Source organism: Rhododendron vialii, chromosome 1a, assembly GCF_030253575.1.
Source record: "Rhododendron vialii isolate Sample 1 chromosome 1a, ASM3025357v1".
Lineage (NCBI taxonomy): Eukaryota > Viridiplantae > Streptophyta > Magnoliopsida > Ericales > Ericaceae > Rhododendron > Rhododendron vialii.
In genome coordinates, this window is record NC_080557.1 from 11,214,860 (window position 1) to 11,229,091 (window position 14,232).

The window sequence follows — 14,232 nt, forward strand, 5'->3', positions numbered from 1 at the left end:
CATGCTGGCTCAACCTTTAGCCAATGTCAAAATCTTGCTTGAAAAATATGAGAAACCCATACCAGTCATCGCTTTCTTTGATACTGGTGCAACAGCCTCCATTCTCAACCCAGCAATCCTTCCCAGGTCCTACTGGCAGTCCTGTTTCAGACCCTTTACAGTAGCCAATGGAGAAACTTTTGTCATCACTTTGATCAGTAAGCCTATTACCATCCAACTTTTCCCAGGATACACCATAAAACACCAAGTCTATGGTTCTGATCTCCCAGGAAAAGATTTATTGTTAGGCTTTGATATTCTCCAAAATCTCAGCAAAGTTTTCTGGCTCAAAAAAGGTTTGAAATACAAAAATTACTTGTTACCCTGGACCACCCAACCAAATCTCTTTTCCATAGAAAATTTCTCCTCCATCAAAAAAGCCATAATCCAAACTTCCTGTGCTGAATCTCATTCCCAATTCCTCACTAAATGCTCAAACCCACTTTGGAAAAACCCAAATTTCTTTATTTCTCTTCTCTTTAAGAAAAATGAAGACATTAATCCCACCAAAGCCACCCATCATGGAATGAACCCAGAACACTACCAGCTTGCTCTTCAAGAACTCCAGCAACTTCAATCAGAAGGTTTGATTGAGCCCACAACCTCTCAGTGGGCACGTGAAGCATTTTATGTCAACAAAAGAACAGAGCAGATAAGAGGAAAGCTTCGCCTGGTTATCAACTACCAACCTCTAAATCATTTTCTGCAGGATAACAAGTTCCCTCTTCCTCGGAGAAGTGTTCTTTTTGCAAACTTGCCTAAAGCTCAAATTTTCTCAAAGTTTGACTTAAAAATAGGTTTCTGGCAGCTGGGCATCTATCCAGATGATCATCCTAAAACTAATTTTTGCATTCCAGATCATCACTTCCAGTGGTCAGTAATGCCTTTTGGATTGAAAACAGCTCCATCCTTATTTCAAAAGGTCATGATTCGGATATTTGCTCCAATTCTATCCTCAGCTCTTGTCTATATAGATGATATCCTACTTTTTTCTCCAAATATTGAGTCTCATGTTGTCCTACTACAAATTTTTTATTCCCTAGTCCAAACCCATGGTATCATGCTCTTAGAGACAAAGATGTTTTTTGTCCAACCAGAAATTGATTTTTTAGGGATGCATATCTCTAAAGGTCAATATACCTTCCAGCCTCATATAGCCTTCCAACTTGACCATTTTTCAGATGAAAATCTCACAGTCAAACAAGTTCAACAGTTCCTTGGAATTGTTAACTGTATGGCTGATTTTATTCTCAATCTTGCCCAATACCGAACTCCTCTCTCAGCTCTACTAAAGAAAACCCCTCCTCCTTGGTCAGCCCTTTGTATCAAAGCCGTAAAAGACCTCAAAACCATAGCCAAAACTCTTCCTCCATTAACCATACCTTCAGATGGGAAGAGAGTCCTTCAGACATATGTCTCTAATCTATATTGGGGAGCAGTTCTTTTGGAAGAAAACACAGATCAAAAACGCAAAATTTGTGGATACAAGAGTGACACATTCTCTCTAACAGAGCTTCATTATCACTCTACCTACAAAGAAATTCTGGCGATCAAAAGAAGCATTGAGAAGTTTGAATTTCATCTAATCGGTCATCATTTTCTAATTGAGACTGATATGATGAGCTTTCCCAGCATACTCAGGTTCAAACAGAAGCACCTTCCAAAGGCACAGTTGCTCAAATGGGCAAATTGGTCTTCCAATTGGGGTTTTGATGCTGTTCACATAAAAGGAAAAACAAATGTCCTCCCTGATTTTCTGTCAAGGCTCAAAAAAGAAATCAACCAGTTTTCAAAAATAAAACCACATTCCTTTGTTCCTGGTTGCTTTCCCATGATTTCCTATTTCCATCCAGTCAATTTTTATACCCACCTTCAGTGTCATATTTTAGAGTTAACCCTTCTTTCAAGGTGTGTTCAAATGTGTCAAAACCTTCAACATCTCTGTATTTTCAAATATGGTCTTGATGAAGGTCCCATAAAAGGTCTACCTTTCCATCCTGTTTATCCATTTCTCACCCAGTTTGAAGTGTCTTACCATAATGTCTTTTATTTCAAAAAAAAAGCCTATCTCCTCTTATAGTATTTAGTCAATGTGTATACTATAAGTGTCTGTTTTAATAAATCAGCGGTATTGGTTTATCTGGCTCATGCGGCGTTCAATCAAGTTCAACCTTCAGAAGATTTCTTTTTGAAATTTCTCCTGCTTTTTGGAAGCATACCCTACTGGCAGCAGAAGATCAGACAAGTTCCCACAGATCCAGATGAAGACCTCCAATTCGCTTTTTGTACAACTCGCAACAACAGATGTCTTCTTAATCCTGATGGTTCTATCACTTGGAGAAAGGAGTATCACACTATATTCCTTTCAGCATATCAATAGTCTCCGAGCATTGAGATCCACAGTGAAAATTATCTGGTCATGACTCAAACACTGTGTTCACTCAATCGATTGACACCTGCAGAAGTTTCCTCATCTCTCCTTCATTATGAAACTGCAAACTGAAAATTCAATGATACTTATCTGAAAGAATGGCGCCAAAATATTCGCTATCTTTTAACCCAGTATCACTTGACTGACAAAATGAAGAAAGTAGTTCAGATGATCCAGAGTGATAATCACGTGCTTATACCAGCTGTCTCTTTTGTGTGGTGTAATATAAAGTATGGAAGTGTTGTCCTCTTTTCCAGAGAGGGTAAAATTATTAGTAAAGAAGTACGAGTACAAGAAAGTCATCTGTGTATGACTGGTCCAAGATAGAAGTCTATATAATTAGTTTTACTGTACTAGTAAAGACCATGTGTATATGTAGTAATAAATGCTAGCAGAGTAGTTGTACGTAGTCAGTTTGATAGGTGTGTTGCAGCAGTAGTATGGCAGTGTTCCAATTATATGTTTATACTGTTTGTGTAGGTAATCAGTGATGTAAGCGTCTCCTCCTTACGCCTATAAAAGGAGGGCTTCCCCCATTGTAAAAGACCAAGTTAGAAAGCCAGTCAGTTGGCTTTTTTGTTGAGAATACTGCTGAGCTTGAGTGAGTGAAGCTGATTTTTTAGGTGCTTCATTTCAGCATCCTTTTGAGAAAAAGCTGCTGAAAATGCTTAGTTGGCATATGTCATCTGGAGAAGTTCCTGGTGAACATTTTGAATTTTCTGCTGCAAATCTCTGATAAGAATTTCCAAAGTTGATAACTTCTTATGGACAAAATTCTCCAAATTTTGTTGAGAGTTAGCAATTCTCTAAAGAATTTGTCAAAACCTTCAACATCTTTGTATTTTCAAATATGGTCTTGATGAAGGTCCCATAAAAGGTCTACCTTTCCATCTTGTTTATCCATTTCTCACCCAATTTGAAGTGTCTTACCATAATGTCTTTTATTTTAGTAAAGAAGTACGAGTACAAGAAGGTCATCTGTGTATGACTGGTCCAAGATAGAAGTCTATATAATTGGTTTTTACTGTACTAGTAAAGACCATGTGTATATGTAGTAATAAATGCTAGCAGAGTAGTTGTACGTAGTTAGTTTGATAGGTGTGTTGCAGCAGTAGTATGGCAGTGTTCCAATTATATGTTTATACTATTTGTGTAGGTAATCAATGATGTAAGCGTCCCCTCCTTACGCCTATAAAAGGAGGGCTTCCCCCATTGTAAAAGACCAAGTTAGAAAGACAGTCAGTTTTTGCAATAATATTCCAGTCTCTTGTGTTCTTATAATTCATTGTTGTGTTCTCTTTACGATCCTAACCTACTTAGTGTTTGTGCCCACTTCATGTCATTTATGCCACTTTGAACATAATTCTCCTACTGATTTACATAGTAAAAAGGGCTCTCTTCAGTATACTATTACCATATGTAAACCCCAAGGAATTTGTTGAGTAGCAAGTACCGAAGTACGGAGTTTACTCTCCCAAGCTCGCAGATTCAATTTTCATAGCCACTAAAATCCTTGGGCCTACAGGAAATTTGCACAATTATTAACTTTAGGGTCTTGAATTAACTGTTATACGAATAAGTTGGCCAAGACACTTGTCTATACAAAAATTCATATCATATGTATCGATGACAAAACCAAATACAAAGACAAAAAAAGAGCCCTCATAAGGAAATTTCCCAACTATCGGAGATTCTCTAAATAGTAATTATTTACAAAAGGTAGTGAATGCTTTAGAGTACGTGGTCATCGATACATAACCAAACCAAACCAAATCGAGTCTTACGTCTCAATTACTTGGGGTCGGCTACATGAATCTGTTTCCTCCATTGAGCTCTGTTAAGAGCCACTTAATGGGTTTGTGTGAACAAGTATCCCTTAACAGAGCTCAATAGAGAAAACGGATTTATGTAGCCGACCTCAAGTTATTGAGAAATAAGACTCGGTTTGGTTTAGTTTGGTTTGGTTATGTATCGATGACCACTCTAAAGCATTCACTACCTTTTGTAAATAATTACTATTTAGAGAATCTCCAATAGTTAGGAAATTTCCTTGAGGGCTCTTTTTTGTCTTTGTATTTTGTTTTGGCATTCAATGAGTTTTTTTTTTTTTTTTGTAAATAGCATTTACCACATGCACTTATTAGATAAATGTTTTAAGATGAATGTTTTGCCTCACTTATTTAAGACGTAAACCATAAGCACAAAAGTCCAAGTGAAAAACGAAGGCATTCAATGAGTTACGAAATCTTTACTCAAAAAATTAAATATTTTGCCAAAAAAGCTAAACACTTAAAATATTTGGCCCATGACCTAAATGGAAGTAATCAATAGTTGTGATTTAAAGGATAAAATGGTCATTGCAACAAAAAGAATAGCAACATGATACCTCAGCGAGTGATGTCTAAGTATTGTTCAAGTCGCATTGAAGATCTATTCAACAACAAACCAAACGGTTAACATTATCCATAAGAACCCAGAATAAGCCCACATGCATATGAGAAACGGAATGCTAGAGTTGAACTAGAGAAGGCTCATTCCTCGAAAAAAAAAATAACTTCTACAACTGCAAAACGTGGCATTTTTCTAGTTGTAATAATCCGATGCAAAGAAACGATATAATAGCTTTCCCCTTTTGACCTTGGGGTTTAACCCAATGGTCGTATAGCGCTCGCTCTTTCGAAGCGTGAGGTTTGATTCTTACGTACAGAAGATTGGCCCATGTAGTAATTTAGTAAATACTACTTCCTCCGTCCCTATTTAATCATTCACTACGGTTTTGCGTGCATTTTCAATAATTTATATCTCTCAACGTATATTGCTAAAAATATGCAATATAGATCTTGTTTGATAGATCTCAATTTTTTCTCTAAGACAATAATTTCAAAACATAAAACATAATATACATCGAGAGATATAAGCCGTTAAAAATACATGTAAAACTATAATAGAGAATTAAATAAGGACGGAGGGAGTAACATCCTATTGTCAAGAATAATAAAAGCTTTTCCATTTTAGTACTTGTCCCAGTTTCTAATCAACTGAGAATTTAAACATTTTTATATTTGCAATTGAGCCCCTCATTTGTCTATTATTATTCTACATTTTCCTCCAATTAGCAACTTCCATTCAATTTGTAGACAAATTTACTATGCCACATGTAAGAGCCGTAAGCCACACACTGTCTCACATCCAAACCCATGACTACTACAATAATAGATATGCGTCACACTAAAAAGATTCACAAAGATTATGGTTTTCAGTGAAAGTGTGATAAAAAGTGATACTTAAAATTTTTTATCTCAGTTTAAGTCCAAAGCTGAGATAAAAAGTATGTTTTAGCGCAAAATAAAAGACCTTGCTCTTGCGGCGAGATAAAAGAAAAACAACCTCACCCTTGCGGCGTGATAAAAGATTTTAGGGCCGAAAAAATAAGATAAAAGATCTCGCTCTTGTAGTGAGATAAAAGAGAAAAGACATCACTCTTGTGGCGTGATAAAAAAGAGAAAAGATTTCACCCTTGTGGCGTGATAAAAAATTTTAGGGCAGAAAAGAATGTGATAAAAGATCTCTCTTTTGTGGCGAGATAAAAGAGAAAAGATATCACCCTTGTAGCGTGGTAAAAAAACTTTAGCGCGGAAAAAAGTGAGATAAATTATCTCTCTTATAGCGAGATAAAAAGCCTATCCATTTAGGCGCGTAATCTGAATTTTCATGTGGGCGGGCTGGTACTCATTTAGATAGGCTTTGAAAAGTTATGTGAGAAAAACGATGTCGTTTAAGAACTTTGAAAAGTTCTTTTTTTCTTTTTTACAAAAGGTAAGAAGATAAGCCATAATTACACTCATTTACGTTTCATCTTCATCTTCACGTCCAAAGAGAGAGAGAGAGAAGGCAAATTCCACAACTGGGTTCCACGAGTGCCCAGTTGTTTCTTCAACGATGGACGAACTGTTCCACTAGTGCCTGATTTTCACGTAGGCGAGCTGTGATCTTTATGGTTTATTGTAGTAGTGAAATTACTTATTTCGGATGTTTTTCAAGTATACGTTTGATACATTAGGTAAAAAAGCAATTATATTATTATGGTTTAGTCTTATCTGAAAAGGATTAAAATCCAATTGGGAAGCCACCATTTTATTTTTTTTGCTTGGCAAAAGAAACATTTTATAAAACTTGAAAGGGGTACATCGAGAGAGGGAAAAAAATCAATGTAAACTAACCATTGAAATATAAATTCAATATAAACATAAAATCCATGTGAAATGGTTAGTTTATAAAAAAAAAAATCTAAAATTTGTCTATAATGTTACAATATGCAGGTTGTGATAATTTTTATAAAAATACAAAGCGCATACTATAACAAAAAATACTATTGTCTACTAAATTTACTAGCTAAAACTAAATTTTTTGCCCCAAGAAAATCCTTTGGTGACCAACAACTAATTTTGATTGGCAAAAGATCTGTTGTCATATTTTTTAAATTTTTTATACAATGTTTATATATGTATTTTTATATATTTTAATATCATGTTAATTGCATTTCAAAAAATTCAGCAAATTTTAAGGGAAAAAAAAAGTTCTCACTTTAGGGAGTAAATATAAATATTTTTGTTTTCCTAATGTAACAGAAGTTTTTGGCTAGCTTAGTGGTAAGGGCTTGGGAAATCAACTAATGGTGCATGGGTTTGAAACTTGGCAATGACAAGAAAAGATGGTCTAATAGATACAAAGAAAAGATCACGCACAATGGTTTTCCATCTCACTTAATAGTGTGATCATTTTGAACTTTCAATCACGGTTATAGATTGTGATCTAAAGTGACATACAATCACACCCAAAAAAGAGAAACGATCTCGCCCAAGAGAAACAATCACGGCTTATAACTGTGATAAAAGAGAAACGATCACGGCTTTTGGCCGTGATTGTTTCTCTCTTTCAATCACAGTTTATAACAGTGATAAAAGAGAATGACTTACAATCACACTTAGATCCATCACGGTAGCAGGAGCGTGATGGAAAACTTACAATCACAACTAATAGCTGTGATCTTTATGGTTTATTGTAGTAACCCATCGCAAGTGTTCCCAAATTGAGATACGTATCATGTAGCGTTTTTTTCATTTCACGAATCATATCGAAATACATATCGTGTATTGTATATAGGAAGTGTTGGAGTCGATGATGTGGAAATGAGCTTCTGTCTTGAGATTTCTAAACGTCACTTGTTGGTTGTTACAGATCTAAAATACAAGATAAAAGGTAGTTTATTAGTGAGATTCTCCCCTTAATGGGGTTTATAGTTGAGTTGGGCTTATCTTGTTGGGTTAGCTATTGGACTTAATTATTTCGTGGACTCTCACTTGCACAATGGATATAGTGTCTCATGATTTGTACTTTGTACTTCATATATGATATAATGATCTCTCCTATCAATTGGTACCTCAGTTTGGATTTTCTTCAATTTTCACGTATGCCGATCATGTATCAAATAAAGTCCGATGAACATAATTTCTGGCATGATTATGGTTCTTGCCGAACTCTACAAAATGAACTAAATTGATTATCCAAACGCAATCGAAAAATGGCCGAAAAATAAGAAATGGACCGGAGAGGATACCATGGGGCTTGATATCCCCGGTATACCTAAAAGTTTCTCCCGGCATCAGTTCCTTCAAGCCTACCATTGACCCATCATCATTGGTATAGTTGTTGTGGATTGAAGGATGAGGTATTAGGTTAATTGTGAGCACTTGAGATTGAACCCAGTTAGGCTCGGACTCGATCGGTTAGGCAAATATTGGTCTCGATTGAATTTGGCTCGGGCTTGATTTGAGCTTAAAGAATTGAGATCGAGTTCAGCTCATTTAAAAATTTTGAAGCTTAGAGTTGGCTCGTCAAACTCAGGCAAGTTAAAACGAACCAAATCGAGTCAAACTCAAGCTCGTTTAAGGAATACTATTTGGCTAAAAGGATATACTGGGAACAAAAGACAAATGACTATATATATATACACCCCAAAGAAAATACTATTAACAAATACGTATATCTAAAACCAAAATTTTATTTACATGTTAATAATGATCTCATGTTCACGAGCCTAACCGAATCAAATATTGTTAGGCTGTGTTTGGATGTCAGGTATTGAAAGAGGGAATATGAATGTGATTCCAGAACTTCAACATTTCTATGTTTGTGAAGAGTGAAAATGAGATTACTGATCTCCCAATCCATGAGGAATCACATTCCTGAATATAGGAGGAATCTGATCCTTCCCACCCCCCATAGAAATCTTGGATTCCTGGCTCGATCGATCAATATAAAAAGGAAACGTTTGACTTAGGATGTAACGCCCCGATTTCTCAAGGGATTTCGGAAGCATTAACCCTAAAATACACTGAATTTTACAAACTATTAGGCCCTTATTTATCTTTATACAAAAATTACAATTTCAAAATAATACAAAAAAATCTATGTACATTTACTTAATAAAAGCAACTCCAGAGCGACTCTAATTTTGACACGAATTCCAAGCAACATTGGCCCAGGCTCCGTTCCAGGAGTCCCACCTGTATCAACTTCTCCACTGTGGAATCCTGCACACTCTGGCAAATTGAACGCCGAAGCAAACGATTTGCCAGGATACAAACGTATCCTGAGTGATAATTCACTAAGTAGAAATCCTAAAACCCAATACCACAATATGCAGATCAACAATATAATAATTCATAATACACCGAAGGTACAAAATAATAGCACATCGTCTTTTTCTTTACTATCCATCATCTTACATGTAATCTAAGGATTCTCTCCGCGAGATTCTTTCCTCCCACATCCACTAACTATAATCGTCTCATGGGTCCACCCTTCCTCTTGCTTGTCCTGCACCAGGGTCCTAGGTGAGCGCATCTAAGTTATGTACCGAGTATATTCTCACTTAAGACCATAACAGGAGGATCGAGTCATCCCATGACGTATCGTACATTAGGGTCGGACATCCACTACCCCACGCTAACTATAACCGTCTCATGAAACCCATTCTCTTCCTCAAAGAGAAACTTTCCATGACGTATTATACATTAACGTCTCACTAACTATAACCGTCTCATGGGACCCATTCTCTTCCTCAAAGAGAAACTTCTCATGACGTATCATATGTTAGCGTCACAACACCGGGCCCCTCAGGTAACCCATTTCAACACAGGGCCCCATAGGTTACCCTTGCCATCACCATGGCTCAAATCACAATCCACACAATCACACTTCCAACACTTTATCAATTTCCATTTACTTAACATCGTCTACATGAGTCACTACTCGTAACCACCCAGGGAACCTATTTGTCCAATCTACAGCCACAACAAAATATCACACGGTTCAACATTTCAACTAAAAGTACTAACAACACATAACCATGCGATAAAATTAATCATGTCATAGAATTAATCATGCGAGTAATAAAATAATATTCAGTCAAACAATTAATTATTACACTTAAAATTAAGTCTATTTTTCTCGTTTAGAAATTTTATAAAACATTTTTACTATTTAAACATTTTCTTTAACTCTCATATTATTTATAAATTTTACAAACAAATTTGTTTTTATTTAAAAAAATACTTATTGCTAAATTTAGTATTTACTAACTATATTAAATATTAATATGAGATTTTTATAACAACAAAATTATGAGAGGCTATTCTAGTCAATAATTATTAGAGTTAAAGATTAACTAATATATAATCTAAAATATTTCTTGTTTACAATCTAAATAAATTTTTACTAGTAAAATATTCTTGTTAATATTTCATAAACATTTATCTATCCCAATAATTTATTAAACACGTAGACGTCCACTCAAATACAAATTAACAATGTATCATCAATAATAATTTCACAATAAAACACTTGTTAAATGATCATAAATTTTCACAGGGTATAACACTAATCATTCTAGCACAACCGGACTAAATTTTAATATAAATAGAGCTAAAAATAAATTGACAATTTAACAGCAGGTCATCATCTTCGATAAACTTTAAATCTAAGTAACTCCGTTAAAATGCAGATAAAGGTTTCGGGTTTCCGGAAAACTACCTCAAACGCGATTCTAAGTCCGAATAAGTGTTATGCGGTGTCCGTAGATCGCCATGGTGGTTTTGAAATCTCGAGGCAGCGTCCGGCGGCACTCCGACAGGGCCCGCAGCAGCGGTGTGCACACACCTATGGCCACAACTCTCTCTCTCTCTCTCTCTCTCTCTCTCTCTCTATTCTAGACTCAACAATAAAATTGGGAGTGAAATAATATACTGGTGTTCAATTTTCGGATTATGTGGGTATGTATAATGAGGGAGAATAAAGTAGTGAGAATGTGAGATGATAAGTGTAGAAGTGGTGGAATGAGGAAGGAGAGTGATACTGATAATGATAAAAAGATAAGGAACAAGTGCCACATTTGGGGAGGGTGTTTCAATTCTAATGTATGTGGACGCATGTATGTACATGGTGAGAATGTATCTGGACGCTTTTATGTATAGGATGAGAGAGAGAAGTGGAGAGTTAGTTTGAATAGAGTTCTACTTAGAGTTTAGATAGGAAAGATAAGAGATGAATATGAATCACTGATTCTCTGTATATCTAAAGTTTAAATACATATCTTATACAATAGTGCAAATAATATCATTTGTACACATAATAATATATTTTAATTATTCAATCTAATTAATTATTGAATTAGAAATTTAACAATATAAATTTGTAATAAAAAAAATTAGGTCAAAAATCCGGGTTGTTACATAGGATATTTCCCAAATAAATGATTCCTAGAGAAGATTACTTAATTAATCCAAACCGTCGGAATATAATTACTCCAGGTATCGAATTACTAGGAATTCGATTACCTTCCTATTCCTACACAAAAGTGCTACACACACAACGGTTGTGTAAAACATAACACACAATCAATCTCTAGCCGTCCATTGCTGTAATAAATGATCATGATTCACTCAAACTCTTTCCCATAAAAGTTAGACTTTTTCTTGAAAAAGTTTGTTTAAAATCTAGACCATCCAAATACATCTGGACGGTCAGAATTACGCACACAACCAACACAACGATTGTGCAAGTAGCATTTTTGATTCCTACAACAGATTACGAGCATCCAAATTGAGCCTTAGGTTTAAGTTCAACTCATTTATTGAAGGATCCTATAATTGAGGTTTGCGTTTAATTAGTTTAGTAGACAAAATGAACTCGAAACGAGTTCGTACCAAAATGAGCATCGAATGGTACGCTAGTTCATTTTCAACCCTATGGGTTGGGGCTATGTATCAACGGCAAATATTACTGATAAGCTGAGGTGGCATTCTAGTTTTGCCCCTTAAAAAATAAGTACTTATTTACAATTTATAAGCTTAAAAGTAATAGGTTTACTGAAATCAAAAAAATATGTAATGTGAATATTGATTGATAGATTTTGATGAGATCCATCAAACCCTGTAAAAAAAAATTGAAAATTTATTTTCTTAAGTCCATTATTTTTAAGCTTAAAAATAAGCACTTATTTTTGAAGTACTTATTTGAGAAAATGGAACGGGGTAACTTCTATCAATGGTAAGTGGGGTGGGTCGAATAGGAAAAAATAGATACTTGAAGGAATAACTGGAATATTAAATTTTAAGTGCTCATTGTGGAATTGTATGGTTGGGCTTTAATTACTTTTCCATGGAAGATTTGAGAGTACGATTCTCCAAATCTCAATCGATGGTAATTGCCTAGAGTAACTCCAACCATTGAATTTTTATACTATATGTAAACTCCTACTTTGCCTCTGGGAAAACTTCTAGTCAAAAGATTAACAAAACCGACTAGGAATTGAATTCTCCCAAATTCTTTTCGCTATGTTTGGATGTCCGATATCTTACGCCCCGTTCAGTTGTACGGAAACGATAGAAAATCATTTTTTCTGTAATTTTCTATGTGTTCAGTTACCAGAAAGTTGTAGGACTTTCAGTTTCAACTTTCCCACTGGGAAACACTTTCCTGCAAAATAGGTCTTGCCAAAAAGAATGAATTCTTGTATTTCTACAAGATTTCTTATCAAGAGAACATACACAAGAAAATAAATTTTATTTTCCTTTATTTCACATCACTTCACTTTTTCTGGGTACCAATTTCTCACATAGCATCCCCAACAACTGAACGGAGCCTTAGGGAGAAATGGAAAATTCCCGACAACTCCTTAGGGAGAAATGAAAAATTCCCGACAACTAAACGGAGCCTTAGGGAGAAATGAAAATGTGATTTCGGAATTCTAACATTCTTATGTTTGGCAAGAGTTTGAATGAGAATATGATTCCTTATCTCTCAATCCAGATGTAATCATTTTCGTAAATAGACGAGGAATTTGATCTCTCCACAACTACCTCATGGGAATGTGAGATTACGAGATAATCTAAATCCGGAAAATATGAAAAGCTCAATATGTTTCCTCTTATACCCTCAATTCCCACATTACATGCACTCCCGCCATTTCCTTTCCACTATGTGTACTACAATTTCTAGCTCTCTTCTTCTTCTTTTTCCTATTGCCAGCCAAACCAAGAATGGGTAAATGTCTAGTTTCTTGCTGAGAAAAAAAACATAGGATGTGCAATGACCAGGTTTATGTTTCAAAAAAAAAAAAAGGTTTTGGCTGCAAAAATGAGAACAATTATTTGTTTTTTCTTTGGTTCAATCTAGTACAGTGACAAATATGTTTTCGAATATTTTTATTGTAATAATGTAGTGATGAGACAAAAAAAAAAGAAAAAAAAAAAGAAGAAAGAAAAGATGTTCCCGTGATTAATAGGAACAAGATATCAAATTCCATAACCCTTCCTGACATCGTGGGTTGCGAAATCAAGTACTTGAGAGCGCGAGATAAGGTGTATCTTGTGCACGAGCATATAATGTCTTAACTTTTTTGCTGTGAAAACAAGCGCTAAACAGATCTTTTCGACAATATATTTTCTAGGTTTTACATCGATCATTCTACATAATAGTGTTTAAACATATGATCCAAAGTACATCTTCAAGGCAGATGAATAGAATTTGGGAAAGTTGTTTTTTCTAAAGGTACAAAAAAAAAAATATGGGTTCCGAAAATGTGCATACGCAGGCATCGCAGAGTTCATTTAAAAAAAATTAAAAATTAATGGACGGTTTGGATTATTCGTATGCGACTCAAAAATAGGCTCCGCGTGTCATATATACACTTTTTAGTGTCTCAATTTTCGAGAATTTTTTTGGTACCGAGTGAGTATCACGTGACCGTGCCCACATGGTACCCAAGCAGCTCATCCGTGTCATCAAAAAATGTGCCCGAGCAGATTGAAATACTCTCTTAATTTCCTCTCATCCCACCACTCTCTCCTTTTTATCTCTTCAAATCCGAGCCATTCAAAATCGAAATGGACGGTTTAGATGCACCGAGCGAACATCACGTAATACCCACCCGGCACTGGAAAAATTTTCTTTTCGATCGAGAAATTTTTCGGTACCAAATACCAATGTTCGGATTCTGCAAGTGAAACCGAAGGAGCTATGGGCCGGAAAAGACGGTTCAGTCCAACTCCAACCGGTTCATGTGCGAGTCGGCCGGGGTAATATTTTCCCCTTGTCCAGTTAAACGAACAGCTAAACGCCTGTTACCATGCGTACGCACCACGTATACATAATCAGGGGCAAAACCGTCAACCAAATCCCTCGAAAAGCATGCCCGCTAG